The following is a 19,361-nucleotide window of genomic DNA, read 5'->3' as shown; positions in this document are numbered from 1 at the left end:
AGCAAAGGTTCACAGAAAAGATTACGGTCACTCTCTGTAAGCAGTCAACCTCAGTCACATCCCCTGGAAAATCTGTACAGGTTGCTTGATAATATTATTTTATGTGTGAATTTCCATTCTTAGTTATATCTTAATGATTAAAGCAGCCATCCTACAAATGTTGCCTGAGAGTACATTAAATAATATAATTTTCCATCATAAAAATATAAGGCATATTAAGGATGAATTGTTCTGGCTAATAGACAAGATGAAGACCCAATGGTCATGATGATAATGTGTAAAATGCACATCTGCATTTATTTCAAGTCTCTGGCACTGCTGATCTTGTAAGGCTGGCTCTCAGTGATTCTGTAGCTGAGTGTTCAACAGACTAGAATGTCTTTTCTGCCCAAACCAGTTAGATGTTTCTACATTTGGAATGTGCCTACCATTACTTCCTTTTCTAAAAGCCAAATTCTCTGACCTTCTAAATAAGAGGAAAGTAAAATGCAGTGTCATTGCATTGGCTTGCACATATTTTGAATATTTTCTCAAGAAAATAAAAAAAGCAAAAGAGAAGTTTGGAAGTTGGTGGAGTTTTGAGGCATGTGGTTGTGGTTAGAGTTGGCATGGAAGTAATAGTCTCCCCCCCGCCCCCAATCACAGTAATAAATTCCTTTTCCTGATACTCCTTAAATCCTGAGTCCTGGATCACCACTCCTATACTCCATGAAGATCAAGATCACTGAGGCAGAGGCTGTGTGGTTGTTAGAAGGGAGAGGGAAGAGAACTGGCTTCTTTTCTGGGAAAAGAGGGAGAGAGGGGTAGAACTGGAAAAGTCAGAATCGGATTTAGCCGTTGTGTCTTCTTAACTCTAAACTGAGGTGCGAAGGACATTTTAAACACAGAAGTTTTGATGCTGCAGTTCGTGTGATTGTATGCAGGAGGATGTTGTTTCAGGACTCCAGAACATAGGTATTTGGACCAGGCAGACCTGCCTTGTAGGACAGGTTCTACCAGCTGTGGGTATGGGGCAAGTTATTTCTGTTTTTTTGGTCTAGAGATAATAAATAAAAATAATGTTTACCTCAAAGGGTTATTTGAGGTTGAAGTGAGATACTGTTAGCAATTTGTAGAGCAACTTGCTCCATTGAGCTCTAAAGAGCTGGAAGCTACAGTTATTAACTGTAATTAGATATTAAAATTAAAAAATAATTTTTTAGAAATAAAAAGGCCAAACATAGCCCCAAATGAAACTATTAAAATTGACTTATGAGACATTAGAGAGCATTATATTTATGTATGTTTTTCAAATTTGTATTCATTTTGAGTATAAATGTATAATTTTTCAATTTGTATTACTTAGTAGAATTAGGGTAACAAAAAGGAAAATATATAATTATTGTACCTACTTCAAATTCTGAATATCTCAATTAACTACCTTGAAATGCAATTTTTGTATTGGAGAGTCCTCTGCTATAAAGGGCATGCACAGGGTGGCGTGAGAGTACACACAGCTTTTCACTTGATTTTAGATGCCATTCATTTCTTAGCAAGAGATTTGTTCACTTCCTGTTCTCTTATTTGAAATACTCTTTCAGCTCTTCTTTAATTGTCTCCTGTAGGATCCTCTTGCTGGTGCTTTTTCTTAAAGCATAAAGAGTTTTTTTCTATAACCCTCCCACCTCAACTCACTAAATGTTAGCTTGGTAGTAGCACGGGAGCTTTCTAAGTGCTAATAAAATTCGTGAATTTTCTTCTATTGTGGCCCTATAACTTTCACAAAGTACATTTCTGACCAGAAAGTTTCTCTCTCCAAGATCTCTTTTATTCATATTTGTATTTCCTGGTCACTTTACCCCTTGTAAAATGACATCACCACAACAGAATGAAATCACAGCCTCTTAGAAGGTTTCTTTTTCAGAGGTGGTTTACAAAAAATAGTAGAAGTAGGTTTGGGCCTGAAGTGGGGTTTTGAGTCAATCTGGTTGTTTCGTCTGAAGTTATGGACCAGTTCCTTACCCCTACTCCCAATCTCTGGGCATCTATTTACATGAGTCAAAATGCATGCAGGAGAGGAATCTGCTAGGAGGAAATGTAGGGTTAATGTTCCTTGGGGAGAAATAGTGAGGTGAGGAAGGCAATGTGGTGCCTGGCCAAGGAAGGTCAGCTGCTTCTTGTTTAGAAGTGTCTACAGCAGAAGCCGAGACCATATTATCACGAAGGAATGTTCAGTATTTGGGCAGGCATAAGGCCGGAATTTATGTCCAAAGGTCCACACAGAGTTGAGGACGTTGGTATTCCTCTCAGTTCTGTGCTGAAATATGTGTGATTGTTTTAGCCATGTAGCGCTATGTAACAAACCACCCCAAAATAGTGGCTTAAAGCAATGACGGCACTTCTCTTGCTCACTTTTTTTGGCAATTTGGGCAGAGTTTGGCAGGAATAACTCGTTGATGCTCAACTACCTGTCAGGTGGAGCGTCTCCAAAGCTGGGAGTTGGAATGGCCTAAAGGTCTCTCTTTTCACACATCCAGCAATTGATGCGGGTTGTAGGCTGGCAGCTTGGCTAGCGCTGCTGGTGGAAACACATGGCTTCTCCATGTGGCTTGTACTTCCTCACAACATGGTGGCTGGCTTCCAAGTGCCCAGATCCTAAAGAGCCAAGAGCCAGGAGAAAGTTATGTCCTTTCCATGATCTAGTCTTTGAAGTCACATACCATCACTTCTGCCTTACTCTATTGTTCAAAACATCCATAAGCCACCCAGGTTCAAGGAGAGGGAAAAGAGAATCTACTTCTTGATGGGGGAGTGGCAAAATCATGGAAGAGCACGTGGGACCAGAAGTTATGCTGTGACCAGTTTTGGAAAATGCAGTCTTTCTTCAAGACTCATGGGGTTGCAGGAGCTCGCTAGGGTTAAACAGTTTTCGAAGTGCTGAGGAGACATTAGGCACATAGGTTTCTCCTGAAGCATCCAGGCACCAGTCCTGTGGTGAAGTGTGCTCTTCTCCTGGCTCTTAGGCAGAAGATATCACAGGGGAGCCACATAAGAAAACAGGAAAGGAATGATGCTAGTCTTATATCCAGCTCCCCAAGAAACCTTGATGATTTTGAGGCAGTTATGAGAGTGAGGATTATTAGCCATGGAAATTCATGTATCAGTGCTAACATGAATTCTTTTGGACCACAGGCTGGTAAGGCCTAGAGCAGTGCAGGCTAATGAGAATATCCAACAATCACTGAGTAACTTTCCTGCAGTATGGTTTTACACCAGAGATTTTGTTTCTCAATATCATGGAATTATTTCTCTTTTCTCTGAATCCATCTTTAAAGTGACTTCTTCAAATTAAAACCAGAAAGTATTGAATCTTTTTAAAATCAACAAGTGATTGTCTTTCTTACCATAATTTCACAGAAATTCATGGGTAACCTGTTAAATTTCTTATCTGGACAACTGGTTTATGTTACAACTGCATTTTTATCTTCTCTCTTGTCCGTTCATGTAGACATTAGATATTCTTTTAACCAGTTCTCGTCTCAAAAGAGATTTCAGAGTTCAATTTAATTTATGCTGGTATGACTATTGGTATAAGTTGGCTTAACAGTGCTTTCATTTTTGCTGAAACCCCGAAATGCTAAATCCATGTGATAACATTCATGGTTTTTGACTGAGTACCATCATTTACCAAAAGCAAAGTGTTTGGCAGATTTGGCAGTCAGACTCTATATCCCTACCAACTCACCTCCTAGTTTCTCCTCCTTCGTGTTAAATATGTTGTATTGAACAATGCCAGAACCAATGGTAGACCCCTGCTGTCTAATTATTAACTTCATTCTCGGCCACGACTGTTCATGAACACAGCTGTGATGACTTTTCATGGCAACTTTTGACAGTATCTTGCCATTTACCCTCTGGTGACTTCTTTCCTTTATTAATCTGTTATAAGGAAACTTCTCCAGAAGCTTTTTGAAAAACTGAGCAGATTATACCTACTGGGTCACTTATATAGTATGCTATAAGTAGATCTTGTTTAAAATGGGGGGAATTAATAGATGAGAGACAAACATTTTTTTTGGGGGGGGTTGTTTCTTTGATTCTGTAAACTTCGTACTATAGGCATATTGGTTTGCCTTTAATTTAATTCTCGATCTACTTACTTACCCAAGAATAAAAATTAGTTTTGTTAAGGTATGGTTTCTTAAAGTCCTTTGGAAGTTCTCATATTTTTATGATATATGCTGTTCTAATGGTGGTTTTCAGGCACATCGATTGTGATCTGATGCATGTATGTATGTATGTATATGGCCTCCCACTCCTCCTTCCTTTGTATTAATGGGGGATACCCTGAGGAAGCTGTGGGCATGCTTAATCATTGCACTTAGCTGCAGAAAAGCCTAGTGTTCCCTGTGCTTCTGTGGATAATGCTCTCTGGAGGCCCTGCTTTGATTCTTCTTTCATATTGCAACGTTGGATTGAGTATCATCTCTCTCATCACCTGAAAAGGCATGGGGACAGCAGGCAGCATGTCAGGTGTGGATTACCTGATCTGGTTCAGATTCAAGCAGATCTGGCCCATGATGCCTCACTCACTGTGCCATCCCAGTCCTGGTAGATCATATTGTATGATCTACCTGACATACAAATTCACCATAAAGACTAGAAATACAGGTGTGAATTTATTCCCATGTACTTGCTGGCCTAAGTTGGCTCAGATTTAGTATGTTTAAGTTCACAAGGTGTGATGGTTAATTTTATGTGTTAGCTTAACTCGGCCACAGAGGGCCCACATATTTGATCTAACATTATTCTGAGTGTTTCTGTGAGGATGTTTCTGGGTGAGATTAATGTTGAAGTAGGTAGACTGAGTAAAGCAGTTAGCCCTCCCCAACGTGGGTGAGCTGCAACTAATCAGTTCAAACCCTAAATAGAATAAAAACACTGACCTTCCTCTAAGCAACAGAAAATCTTTTCTGCCTGACTGCCTTTGAACTGGGGCATCGGCTTTTTCCTGCTTTCGGACTTGAATTGGAACCCTATCTCTTCCTGGACCTCAAGACTGCCAGCCTTAGGACTAGAACCCTGCCATGGTCTCTCTGGGTTCCAGGCCTTTGGACGCAGACTGGAACCACATGTCAGCTCTCCTGAATCTCCTGCTTGCTGACTCACTTTGCACATCTTGGGGCTCACTGGCCTCCATAATCATGTGAGCCAATTCCTTATAATAAATTAAGAAATATGATGTGTATATATATCCTATTGGCTCTGTTTTCCTGGAGAACCCTGACTTATTAGTGACACTAACACACTAGGGAATCTCAGAGCTGGAAACACAGCTACAAACAAAGCTTCATTCATTCTTCACAACAACGTCTTGACACATACACAGTTTTAGAGATAACAAAACAGGCTGAAGGAGATTAAAAGGCTCTTGCAATATAATAGCCATAGTAAAGGATGGGCGCAGGATATAACAGAGGAAAATTAAAAAACCATGATTCTCCCCACACAGATGGCACTGATAAGGAGAGAAAGTAGGGGAGTTGGTCCTCTCAGCACTGACCGTCTGCAACCGGTCTCACCTGCAGGCAGAGAGGCAATCACATGGGCTCTGCCAGGACTGGGATGGCACAGTGAGCGAGGCATCATGGGCCAGATCTGCTTGAATCTGAACCAGATCAGGTAATCCACACCTGACATGCTGCCTGCTGTCCCCATGCCTTTTCAGGTGATGAGAGAGATGATACTCAATCCAACATTGCAATATGAAAGAAGAATCAAAGCAGGGCCTCCAGAGAGCATTATCCACAGAAGCACAGGGAACACTAGGCTTTTCTGCAGCTAAGTGCAATGATTAAGCATGCCCACAGCTTCCTCAGGGTATCCCCCATTAATACAAAGGAAGGAGGAGTGGGAGGCCATATCTAGCACACAGTTACCGCATTGACCAGGAAAGGGGTTCAGGGGCCATTGTAACTCTGCCATGACTTGTTCGATGTCTGCAGGAAATAAGAACCTGCCTGGAAGCAAGAGATGAGCTATAACCAGAATAAAAGACTAAGCTGCTAAGTCAGTAGACTAAGTCAATCACAGAAACAACTGTGACCTATAAAGGTAAGGTACTCCCCAGCTCCTGTCCCTCCATGCCACCATGGGAGGGGTGGGGGGCAACATGCTAAACCATGCCCCGGATCCCCTGCCTCTACCTGCCCCAGCCCCTCACCGCTGGGGCCATAGAGGCTCCCTGCTGCCATTTCTCTGAAGCTGCCCTCCTCAGAGTGGGAGCTTCTGCCCCACTCTGTGACAGGGTTTAGGATTATGTTTTATTACTAAGCCTAGGGTCTGGTGATAGAATTGATAACTGAGTTCCTGGGTTGCCAGATCTGTCTCAGATCCCTCCCTTCTCCCTGATTCCCTTCCTTGGGTACTTATATCTCCCTCTTTCTCTTTTCCTTAGTAACTCACTTTGAAAAACTAGCCTTGGCCCTTTTTCTTTAGTTCTTAACTTACTTATCAGGTGTGTCATGGCTGAAGACCTGACCAGCCCCTGACAGTGGCTTAGGCCTCTACTTCGTTTTCCAATTACATCCCCCATTTGGATTGGGTAGATTTTATTTCCCTCTGACCTGCCCCTAGTTGATTCTGAGCCAGGGGCACTGGCCTGAGCTGGGGTCTCAGGATCTGGACCTGGAGGAGGAAAGTGACGGGAGTATCCTGGGCAGGAGCTGAAGGGAAGAGGTTCTAATATCCGGAGAGTTAGGGCTGAATTGGAAACCAGAGTAGGTTGAAGATATGAAGTCAAGAGCTTGGCATTAACTCAAAACAGGACTGGTTTGGTAGACAGAATCTGGCTAGATCTGCTGAAGCTCAGTGTACTGGAGGCTGAAGGCCTTGTGGGGAGCCACAGAGGGTTCCACCTTCTGCTGCGGGTGAGCAGTTAATACCCCCCGAGGACCATACAAGTTCAGTCTGCGCTTCACCTTGTTCTGGCTGTGCGACCTTTGTGGTAAATTATGTATTTCCTCCGAATTTTCATTTCTTTATCTATAAACTGACAATCCTTGCTCATGGTCCATTGTGAGGATTACAGATACAGAATGTAAAGTTACTAACAGACTTGGTGTGTGTAAGTGCTCATAATATGGTTACTCTCAGTCTAGCTCTGTCACTTAACTGCATGACCTTGGGGAACTCATTTCAGATTTCTGGGTTTCCATGTCTTGTCCTGTGAATGAAACAGTCAGGTTAGATAATCTCTAAGTCCCCATCCAACTCAAGCATCCTAGCATCTATCTTAAACTCTCACTTGACAAAGGAGTCTTGCTTTCCAAGGCTACCGTCTAGCCACCCAGAGACTCAGGTCCAAACTCACAAATTAGATTAAATCCCATTATTTTTAAAAACCTCTTCTGAAACATTAAAGCCCACATACATGTTTAAATAACCTTGTCAAATTGGCTCTCCCTGCAGAGGGCTTTTCATTATTCTTTTTCATTAAAATAAAAATCTCTTTGGTTGACTTTCTAAATGTGTTTCCGTTAGACCTTCAGCCTGTTGTTAACCATTTTCAACCTAATATTAAACTCTGTCTTCCTAAAGCTGAATGCTCTGCTACCCCCCGAGAAGTCACCCACGATGATGATAGACCGGGCACTTAATATGCTAAATAATAATAATACAAAATCTAAATGTGTAGCGATCACTGGCTGCCCAACAGGGGTCTGTCACTCACTTCCTTTATCAGTAATTTTCACTATAAAATTCTTCACCAAAAGGGGAGGAGAACAACCCTGCACAGAAAATGTCTCCAGGCTCCAGGCTGTGGTAAATAGGGTATCTAATATCCAGAAAATGAATATGCAGCCTCCAGAGAAACATGCAGAGAGGGGAAATGGATTCTCAGATTAGGAAGTTTAGTACCAAGGTAGAAAGGGAACTATTTTGCAAGAGAAAAGATTAGATGTCGATTTCTCTTCTAACAATAAACTGTACTTGGTATAGTTTTCCTCTTCTTTTCTTTCAAAAAGCTTAAGTCAAGGTTTCTTGTTCCTTGATGTTCCATAAACCAAGTCATTCAGATAAACAGCCCTTTGCTATATCAACTAATTATTTACTGATTTGCTTTGATCTATTGTTCAGGCAGTAAATTCCAGCTTCCTCACACTCATAATGTATAAACCCGAATGTAATCACCGTTGCAAAAGGAGATAACATGAAGTCGCCGATTTTAAAAGAGGCATTTCCTTTTGCTCGAGAAGTCTGGTATGGGATGCATACACTTTCCATGTCAGTCAGGCAACTGGGCTTGTTGCAAACCCAGTCCACACTCTGGGGCTCTTTTTGCCAGAAAACAATGATTTATCATGCTCTAGAATTGTAAGTTATATGTGACACTATTGTGCTGTTCCCGTACGCTATGATATGCTTCTGTTTGTGAATTAGAATGGTTTTTTCTTTTCCTTTCTTTTTTCTTTGAGTGTGGCTTATGGAATCAGTACTTTATAGTAAAATCTTTATATATGTTATCAGCTTCACCACAAAGTTCTTTCCTTTTTTGGCTCAAATACATTGAGAGATATTTCTGTCTAAGTCGTTTTTTTGTTTTTTGTTTTTTCCCTAATTCATCTGAACCAGTTGGGCTTATAAATTAGAATTCCCTTGCAATCTATTAAATCCACATCAGTCCATATGTTCAGAACCAAGAGAGCCATCTGTGAGAATGATATAGGCCACCATGGTTACTTTTACTTTAATCTTTGTGAAATCACAATTCACTATCCATTTGGCTTTAGGAAAAAAAAAAAAATCAATTTTTCCAAAATCCCATGCAAGCAAGAGTTTAAACTCTTCAAATGATTCTATAAAGTAAAAAATATTCTGACTATTGGCTTTTCTTTGAAATGCATTATTTTATCATCCACTCCCTTTCCCTCTCCTCTTTCCCTCCCCCATCATATCCTTGCATATGTGGACAGATGCATCATGCCCTAGTCTATGCTCTCCACTAGTTCTGGGCATGGAAGGGATTCTGTAAGACATTAATTCCGAAGCATCCAGATCTTTTATGGGCATTTCTCCTTCAGTCACTGCCTGGGTAGCTTTTAAGATTCTAGGCACAGAAAGAAAGCAATCGATCTTATTAGATTAGCTCTTCATTAAGCAATGTTCTAACGTACACCACTCAAGCTCTATCATTTGGCCTTAGAAATAGCTGATCATCTACTCTGAATTATCTTTCTTTGTGGTTCTTAAGTAATTTACTCTCTACCATGTCCTTTCTCCCCACGCCAAGCCCCATGTAGCAACTTTTCTTATAAGTTTTATCTGGTTTCCTAAATTTATCTGTTATTCTAGAGCATCGAGAGTTTTGGTCAGAGTAAGACTGTCATTTTTCTCCTACATTATTTTACCCAGCAAGGGCTTTGGAGAAAGGTGACTTCTGTCCTCCTTTTGAGTGCTAGGAGTGTGATAATAATTAACTTCCTTGATAACCAGAAGGCAGTGAGGAATTTGAAGGGTATGGTACCTGTTGTGTAAACTGGCCAGTAGCCTGGTCACTTGTTCTTCTATGAAAGGAAAGGAATGATTACATTGTATTCTGATCTTGTCTATTGCAAAAGGGTTCCTGGTTTAAAATTGGACTGGAAGGATCTAGTGCTGCACCAATGAAACTGGATGTTTGTGGTGGCACGTGAGTTTTCTTAGTCTTTGGCTCCTAGGAGCAGAACTATACGACTTTGCAAATAAGGAGGTAGTTGGTATTTAAGATCAGTATCACTACCATAAAAATTAATGAGTGTTCAGATTTTTATATTATGGGTAACTCCTGCTACTGACAAAATCCGACCTAACTCAATTGCTTTCAAAGTTCATTGCAAAGTGCTTTGGGATTTGCCTTGTCTGCCTTCTTACTAGCAGGGATTACCCTTCTGGCTGCTTGATCCTTAACTCTCTGAACAGTTTCTTCTTTAGTAAAATGGAAATAAGTATAGGTTCTGCCCATGCGGTTGTGATAGGATTAAATGAGGTCATATGAGTGGATTCGGTGAGATAATATATGTGATCTGTTTTGGACAGCGCCTGACGTATAGCTAGCACTTGATACTCACCAGCCATCCTATCAGCCTCATTACCCCCAACATCGTCATCTGAGTCATTTAGGTCCTGAGGAATTTAACTCTGGAAAGAAATTGCTCCTCTAAACTTTAGTAATTCAAGGGTGGGAGACTTGGTGGGAGTTGTATTTTTAGCTCCCTACCATCGGTGTGGTCCATCTAATAATGTGCTCATAGTCAAAACCACTCTTGAACCCTCCTTCTAGGTAGAAAAGCTATCTTCATTCATCCATTTCCCCAATTTAATTTTCTATTGACTTGCAGAAGGAAGCACAATGGCAGAGCCTTTCTCCATCCATTTGGCCCCACGTCCACCTTCTAAATTTGTTAGGGCATTCTTGGGTATTTTTATTTTCACCCAATCCAAATTTCCTAATTGTCCAGTCTGGGTAAGAGCTCATGGAGCGCTGTCCACTACAGAAATACTCTTGATGGCAGCACCTGTTTTCGTCCTCTTTTGACCACCCTTTAATGTTTTCAGTGCTCTACTCAGGAATCCTGCAGTGCACATTGTGACATTTATCAGATCACAGAACATATTCTTCTACTAATGGTAAATACAATGCCTTTGAATTTGAATTTGAAATGCTGGGATTTGTCTAGCTCTGGCTACAAGAAGTCACATTTCCTAGTTGACACCGTGGTAGTTTACCCTCCACTTATTTGGTACAAATGAACAGAAAGAAGAAGTTACATTTACCGAGTGTCTACTATGTGTGAGTTACTTTAATAAACGCTAATATCCACTGAGTGTTTTGTGTATGTATTACATGATTCAACTCATTTAATCCTGAGATACAAAGTCTGTGATGTAACTACTCTTCTTCTTTCTGTCTCACAGAAGAGGAACTTGAAACACAGAAAAGTTACACAACTTGCTTCGATCCCCCCAGCTAGGAAGAGAAAAAACTGGGACTTGAAGCCAGAAAATCCAGCTCTTCACACCATGCTGGTTAATTCCCACAGCAAGCCATTGTGTAGATGTCTCTTCCTTAGGAGGAATTGGAACTCAGGGACGTGAAGTAACTTGCACTCGCCTTCTACCCTCTACCACATGCCGATAGGGAGGTAAGTGTCACGTCACACACATTAGTGGCCAGTTCTTTCCTGGTTAGAGGAGCCAAAAGCAGGTTTGGATGTGGTTATGCCTGTCTGTGGTTGTTTGCCAGAGCCCTGCATGCTGTCCCAGGGAAGCAGGTCCATGAAGATGCCCAGGAAAGCTCAGGGAAGGTGTGAGGAGCCAGTGAGGTCTCTGTCTGGAAGCACATTTGAAAAATATGTATGTGATCCTTCTAGCACACCTACTGGCTGACTCAAAAGATGAACTGAGTTTGTTCTCAGAGGCTGTAATCCCTCCTAGGCCCATCTCCAACATGTTGGTGGGAGAGACAGGGTTAACATTCCCTATTATCCTAAGGGGTGCCAGCTGAGGAAACTTTCTCTGCACATGGTCCTGTCAGACCAACACAAGGTAGGAGAAGGGGGTGGGAAAGAGAACCAAAGCAGGGGAAGCAGGAAGAGGGAAAGGACAAGAAATAAAAGAGAATTAAGGAAAACAAGGTAAAGCCAAGAAGCCCAGCACTGGTGGGGAGAGTGAGCCTATGAGGGACCAAGAGTATCCTGTTTCCCTGCTTCTGGAGAGAAAGCAGATTTCTTCCCTTCAGGGCTCAGAATCCTGCACCAGCGCCCCCCGCCCCCCAAAAAAACCATTTGAAAAATTAAATTATGTCTGAGGAGTAAGCAGCACTCCCCCGCCCCCAGCAAAGGCCCTGGAGGTCAGAACAATCAGGATTTAAATTAATTGCTTAATGGAAAAAACCAAAATTCTAAGAACAATGCTGATAATTCGCTAAAACTACGGTATGTTTGTAACTCTTTGAAATGAATCGAATTGCTGGTTACAAGAATTAATGCTTATAGAGAAATTGTGATTGAAATCCCCGAAGTTAAGTATTAATTCCTTAAAGCAATTGGTAATTAGTGAATTGTGCACTTAGTCAGTATTACATTCAGCACTTAATTATACATTATCTCCAATTGTTTCCAGTGGTTGCATGTATGTTAGTCTTGTCTCCCCGAACCTGATCATGAACTCGGTGCGAGCCAGGCTGGGATTCCTTCTTTAGTTGGCATGTCTCACCATCCCAGGGCAGCCCTAAACATACACAAATACTCAAAAGTGGATGGATGCTGATTGGGATAAATCTTGGAGCTTAGAGAAAGGTGGCTTTTTGAAAGAAAATGTATCTAGTTATCCCAGCATGCCCAGAGCTGGACATGTTCCTCAGGAAAGCCAAAGAAGTAAACACATTAGGTAGCTTGAGATTGCATGCGTTGAATGGAATAGAGGATTTGAAAGGAGCCATCTTAGTTGAGTGAAAAGAAATTGTAGACCCCTCGAGATCAGGCACTTGCTGTGGAGCAGCTTGATTTGGGTTTTGTTGATTTCACATTTTACAAAGACTGAAAACAGTCATTAGGCTTGGAACGGGATCACAAACAGAGGACTCCAGTGCTGCAAGGCTGCTTCATAATTTGGGGGGGACCTCTATACTTCTCAAAAGCTTTAGCTGCTCTTTGTTTATTTAAAAAAGCAACTGAAAAAGCATGACATGGCCACGTTCCACTTGTGACCCAAAGAAGCATTTACTGGGTGCCTGGGTGGCTCAGTCGGTTAAGCGTCTGCCTTTGGCTCGGGTCATGATCCCAAGGTCCTGGGATCGAGCCCCCAGTCTGGCTCCTTGCTCAGTGGGGAGCCTGCTTCTCCTCCCCCTGTTTCGTTCTCTCTCTCTCTCTCTCTCGCTATCTCTGTCTCTCTCTCTCAAATAAATAAATAAAATCTTTAAAAAAAAAAGAAGTATTTACCATTATGTTTCCTAGGTTGAAATTGGTTTCTCCATGTGGGAGACATATAAATAGTCACTTCTGCTCTTAGGAATATTCACTTGTATTTTCATATCTTTCTGAGTTAAGTCTTCCATTTAAAAACATTTAATGCATGCGTCTTAATGACAGCTCCCTTTGAAAGAATCTGAAGATTAGCTTACGTTTCTTATATGTTCACTTAAATTTTTTATGAAAAGTGGCAGTGGTGATGGAAGGCTAGGAAAATATACACAGCTCTATTTTATAATAATTATAAGGTAACTAAGAGCTGAGTGCAGATATTACTTCCCATCAATTCCACACTAAGGAAGGGCCTTCTAGAACTTGCCCATATCTCTTTCTCAAACTCCTTTCCCACTGCTCTTCGTGTTACATGCTACATTCCAGTAACTTCAAATCGCTTATGGCTCCCTGCATATGACACATTATTCTAGTTCTTTGCTTGGCCTAGAATGCCCTTCCTACTTTTCTTGCTCTTACTTATCCTTTAAGACTTCTTCTTGGCAAACCTCCAGAATGCCCCTCTCCCTCACTACTCAGATGGGATAGAGCACTCTACTGATATATCTCTGTCACTGAGGATACCCTAGCATGACTCAATGCCGTCGCTTTTCGTATTATATGAAAAATCTGATTATATGCCCCTCTGTTCCACTAACCAGCAAATCTACATCTATCTTTCTCCTCCTTCTTCTTTCCTCCCTCTCACCCCCATCTCTCTTTTTCTTCCCTCCAAAGACTAGCACAGTGCCTAGCAGCACACGGAAGTGCTCTATAAATTTTGGTAGTTAGAGCTATCGTTATCAAAGGGCTGAGAACAGAGTCTTTTTGCGCAGTCAAGGTAAAGAATATTTTGGCTTAGGATTTTTCCAGATTGCGGAGGATATAAGGTCCTTTAATTCTGTGTGTGTGTGTGTGTGTGTGTGTGTATTTTATCTAAGACAAATATATGTCTTGAATATTTTCCTCTAACGGGATTTCAGAGGAAATAGTGTTATTGGAATTTTGGGCTTTGTGGATGCTAGTATTCTCAAAAATTTGAAAATATTATTATACTTGAAACATGGAATTTTACAGTAAGTATGACATTTTATACCTAGTGGAGTGTGGGGCTATTTAAATGCAAGAAGCTTAATAATGACTGAAGGATTCTTTTCAAATCTCCAAAATATCGCACAGCCGTTAATTATTTCAGAAGAATAAATGAGTCAAACAATGTAATATAGTAGAATGAGTCCTCACATGAGGATTGGGTGCCGTAAATTTTCCTTTAATTGGCCGTGTGACTATTCCAAGCTGCCTAACCTCTCCAGTCCTTATTTGATTAAAACAAGAAAGATTACCAGAAAGGAACTTAAATTCTACTCTAAATGCCCTGCTGGTGTTATGATACTATATTAAAACATTTTAAAACATTTTAAATTATCTAGCACAAATGGACTATATGAATGCAAGGCAGATTAGAATGGAGTGTGCCTCATCAAGGAAAACTTCTGGAAAGAGGTGAGTTCCCAATTCAGTTTCGAAGGAAGAAGTGAAGGGAAGCCTTACAAACTAGAATGTAAAGGGGAGCTGAACTGTCTCTATGGTTTTCATCCTTTCATGTATCCCTCATATGTGGGAAGTAGAGGAAGCAGAAAAGGACACCTGAAGTCAGGCTCAGATGTGCAGATCTTAGTCACCAAGGGTAAACGGTAAAGAGGATGCTCCGCCAACAGAAATGGATTTCCTGTGGAGGCAGAAGACTTATGATACTTTGGGGCTCTGTGTTCTCCCCTTACATCTTTTTGAGGGAAAAAAAAAAGTATATATCTGAATCCTCCTTAAAGTATTATTTTCCCAAGTCCGTTCTCGGCCCCTCTTAACAGCTTTTCTCTGCTATTTCTCCTCTGATCTCTCCCACTCCCCTTTTTCTTCCTGTTTCCTTTGCCTTTGGGGTGACTGGGATAGATGCAGCAGAATGGGCTTAAAAATAAATGTCCACTTAAAAATGTAATTAGCTAAAAATGGCTTTATCTTGTCTGTTCCTACATCTGTCATATTTCCTTTTATATTGTTAGTGACTTCAGTATAAACATTCAAACATATGAGGGGCTTTGATTTGAGGGGCTAGTAGCAGTAAAATATGAGACATTTTTTAGGTTAGAGGGAGGGATAGAAAATTATTTTTTTTTCTCATTGACCTGATCCACAGGGGAGAAAAAAAAAATTGTAGGGTCTTGGCCTTACTCTGTTTCTTACTCTATTTCATAAAAGAAATTCAACATTTTCCTTTATGCCTTTCAATCCCTTTTAAAATTAAGAACCAAAGAACAAAAAATGTTACTCAATAATCACAGCAAATTTTTAAAAATGTGCATAGTGGTATTTTTTTTTAAGGGAGTCCAAGACAAAGGAGATAGAAAGAAACGATTTCAACATGGAGAGAGATAGAGAGCTATCCGTATACAGAAAGAGACCAGTGGGAAGGCAGGTGTGACATCATGGCAAGAAATGTGTGCTTTGTTTCCAAATCAATGTCAGTTTTCATTCCAATTTGCTACTTTCCTGCTGTGGGACAATTTATACAATCTATTCCAACCTCAATTTTTTGTTTATTTATGAGGAAGAAAAATACATATTCTACTGGGTTACTAGTGAGATTAAAATGAAATATCCATTCCATAACTATATATTGAGTCCCTATAATGTGTATTTGTTTCTGTTTGTAACCATTTGTTTTTGGTCCTTATCCCACTTGTAATTAATACTTTTTCTTATGGTTACTGCCTTTTTCCTTCTGTCATGTCTTGATTCTTATCTCATGAAAATGTAGGAGACCAGAGTACACCAACCCAACTATGACTGGAGGGGACTAGAGTATGCCACCCCAAAATATACCTTTTTGGCATAAGGAATATTTTGAGAAAGAGCAGATGCAGGAGAACTCTGCAAACAGAGTAGAAGTTACTCTGTTGTAAGGCCATCTCCCATTTGTGAGGATACCAAGAAGGGAAGGATGATTGTAAATCACAAGACAACCTTAGAGTCGGAGAAGGCACCACTTAAATTTGCATGAACAGCCTTACTCTTGTTTGCCATATATTTTCCTGATCGCCTTTTCATAACTGGCCTCCTTCTTTCTTTGATTTAGCTGAAGATGGTCGTTGAGCCTGAATTCTAAGCCACTGCCTTGAGAGTCACTCATTTCCCTGAGGGTCTCCCATGTATATGGGAGATATACATGTTACTGTCTTCTGTTTGTTTTTCCCTTGTTAACTTGTCTAGATAGAGAGAGAGGTATTAGAGAAAATAAACACACTCAAGGGCCTGCACAGAGAGGTAGAATTCCTGCACATAAAGGAACAAGAAAAACCAGACATAGGAGACATGCTTCGCAGGTAATTACTGCATCTTTTAACACAAAGTTTTGAAAGTCATGTTGCATTTTAACAAGTACCATAATGACAACCTTTCCCTTCATACTGTGTATGGATGTTGGGGTGGGAGGTACAATATTTAGCCAGGGGTTTTTGATCTTCTATGCTTGCTGGAGAGAGACAAGGACAGTACAGTGATAGAGACAGAGTATCATTTGATCCTTCAGGGGGTCCTTTATCTGACCTACTGTTTCACATACCTTCTCAAAATTAAATGTTGACATCGGGATGGGATTATTAATACAGCCAAAGTAGGTGTGAGCCAATAAAAGGATCAGGAATCATTCTGCATTCCATTTATTTCTATCTTTCAATTTCTAGTGATATTTTCACAATCTTTGAAGGCATTTTTATGGTAGAATGAATACCTGTGCAGATCAAAATAACAGAAATAAATGGAAGAACATCTGGCTGATTCAATCATGTTAAAATCTGAAGTCAAACCTGGCTTATTAATATTTATGACTTGAAAATATGTCCTTGAGTTTTGTCTAATAGTATCCAACGTGATATTTAATGATTGAATGATTTGTCTTTTTTTTTTTTTTTAGTTATTTAAATATTGTGGCTTAAATTTTTTGTTATTTGAAAATAAACAAGTACTTGAAAATTCAATCTATCACTTCTTATTTTTCCCTTTAGGATAATAACGCATCATTTACATATTTACCTATATTTACATAGGGCTCAAGTGTGTGATTACAGTAAACTTGTCAGAAATCAATGTTGTTTTGCTCATGTTAATGTAATACCTTTAAAATTTAAGGTGGTAGTAAGTAAAAGTGATGTACCATGTAGGTCTAGAAATACGTAATTAGTTCCTTGGTAATTGAAGTTGAGGATGTGAAAGTTTGTGTGTCTGCGACACCCTGTAGTAGCTTCAGATGAGATCTAGAAACAAAGTTTAAAAATATGGATTTTAAGAGAGTTATAAATAATAATTATAGTTACCTCTATTGAGTACTTACTTTTTGGCAGGCAGAATCCTAAGTAGGTACACGTATTATCTCATTTCATACTCTCAGCAAATCTTCAAGCTAGCTATTTTTTTATCCCTGATGAAGAGGTGAAGAAACCAAAGCTCACTGACTTGATACAAATTGCAAAAGTCTCTTATGTACTAAGTGGAAAGGCAGGGATTAAAATCTGTATTTGTTTGATTCTGAAACTTGAGACTTCTATGTAGTAGGTTAATTGATGTTCTAAATATTTTAACTAGATAAAAGGAATTTAGTAACTTCTTTGGCATTTGTCCATTATTGAATTAAAAATATTGTTTTAAGAAAAAAAGGTACTAAAAAAAGAAAAAGAAAAAAGGTACTAATTTTACAAGACTTTGTACCTCATCTTCTTTTTTTTTAATCATCTTTTTAAAGATTTTATTTATTTATTTGAGAGAGAGAGAGCACGAGCAGGAAGAGAGGCAGAGGGAGAAGCAGATTCCCCGTGGAGCAGGGAGCCCCATGAGGGGCTCGATCCCAGGACCCTGGGATCATGACCTGAGCTGAAGGCAGACGCTTAACCAACTGAGCCACCCAGGCGCCCTGTACCTCTTCTATGTGAGGATAAATTGCTGCCACTTGGTAGGTTGGAGTTTGCTTAGAATACCTGATACTTTAGCTCAGAGAATCAACAAGATGTCTGTGACCATATCTCCTTCAAACAGTAGGGCAGGTGTTAAAGGTCTACCTCCAGTTTGCAGAGCTACTATCCACAGCACCGCCCTACTTGACTTGATTTTAGCTTGATCCCATTGCTTGTCCTTCCATCTCTGGGCCCTTACTATCCGACTAACCTGGGGATCTTGGGCTATACATTGGATCACTGAGATAAGCAAGCCACACAAACACACACATACTATTTCATAGTTTCTGTTTTTACTTTATTTAAATAGTGCAGATTGCATGGGTGTAATGGTGAACAGAATTATCTGTACTATTTAAATTTTTTTCTCACTTCTTTATCTATTTTATTTTATTTTTTGTTACTTACTTACTTAGAGGCAAAATAAAAAGTAAGTAAACAAGTAAGGTTGAACTCTCCTGAATTAAATGATTATATAACAATACCAGATGTATATTTTTAAAATCTTGTTTCATCCAAACATAATATCTAAAAATACTGCTTCATGCATTTTTCCAAGCAGTTTCAATCAAGGTTTCTAATTTCATTTAACAAAGATAATGAGAGGAAAATCCATGGTTAAGTCTGTACCTTTGATCTGTAGTTCAGATTAGTGCTCAACTGGTAAGAATCACTTATGTTGTTGCAAACAATGTTGCAAATCCAACAAAATCTTGCAAAGACAAACCTCTAAAATGACAAATACCAGTCTTGTTATTCAATTCTGCTTCACTGAGCTTAAAATAATGATTACACTTGAACTGTCACCTTTCATTCCATTTCCAGTAGCTCCTCTCATATGTATCTTTATACATACAAATCTAAGGCCTCCTCTCCCTGTTTAGTGACTGAAGCAAGCCTTGTACCTTCTGCCTGGGCTCTGCAACCCCACACGCATACAGTGATGGGGCTAGAATTTTTATACGGGTGTCTTAGGTTTGTCAACCTGTTTCGAAGGTGAACTGGGTTATTTCTCCTGAAGCCATGTTTGCTAAATTAGCACATTTTCTTTTCTTAGTTCCTGCGTTTCCTTGGGGGAACCCAAGGAATAAATTGTGAAGGGTTACATTTGCTATTTGCCTGGACTGAAATTCAAGTAGCCCCTCAAATCATAGGTTCCACATTCATAGAGGTCTCTTTTCCCATCCTTGTTCTTTGTTTTGTTCCCACAACAAATATTTATTGAACACCAGACTTGTTTTAAGCATATTATAGTTAATCTGTTCCTGATTAGTTAATTGGCTTATTGCAGGTTATTTAAGCCTTGAAATATAGATCAGTTTAAACACTGTTCTCTTCCCTACAGCCAGAAGTTTCTTTGGCTATATTTAAGTTTCTA

At 39.9% G+C, this 19,361-nt stretch overlaps 1 long non-coding RNA gene across 1 annotated transcript in view; it reads right to left on the bottom strand.

Moving 5' to 3' along the window:
- The window catches only part of LOC144379828 (uncharacterized), a 55,640-nt gene extending 36,932 nt beyond the window's left edge, over positions 1-18,708 (bottom strand). The window contains exon 1 of the long non-coding RNA XR_013443266.1: positions 18,614-18,708. This is a non-coding gene — a long non-coding RNA (uncharacterized LOC144379828). The remainder of the gene's footprint in view (positions 1-18,613) is intronic.
- Positions 18,709-19,361: the final 653 nt, after the last annotated feature.

This window comes from Halichoerus grypus, chromosome 1 (genome assembly GCF_964656455.1).
Source record: "Halichoerus grypus chromosome 1, mHalGry1.hap1.1, whole genome shotgun sequence".
NCBI lineage: Eukaryota > Metazoa > Chordata > Mammalia > Carnivora > Phocidae > Halichoerus > Halichoerus grypus.
The sequence above is the reverse complement of the archived record's forward strand: the minus strand, read 5'-3'. Positions and strand labels throughout refer to the sequence as shown.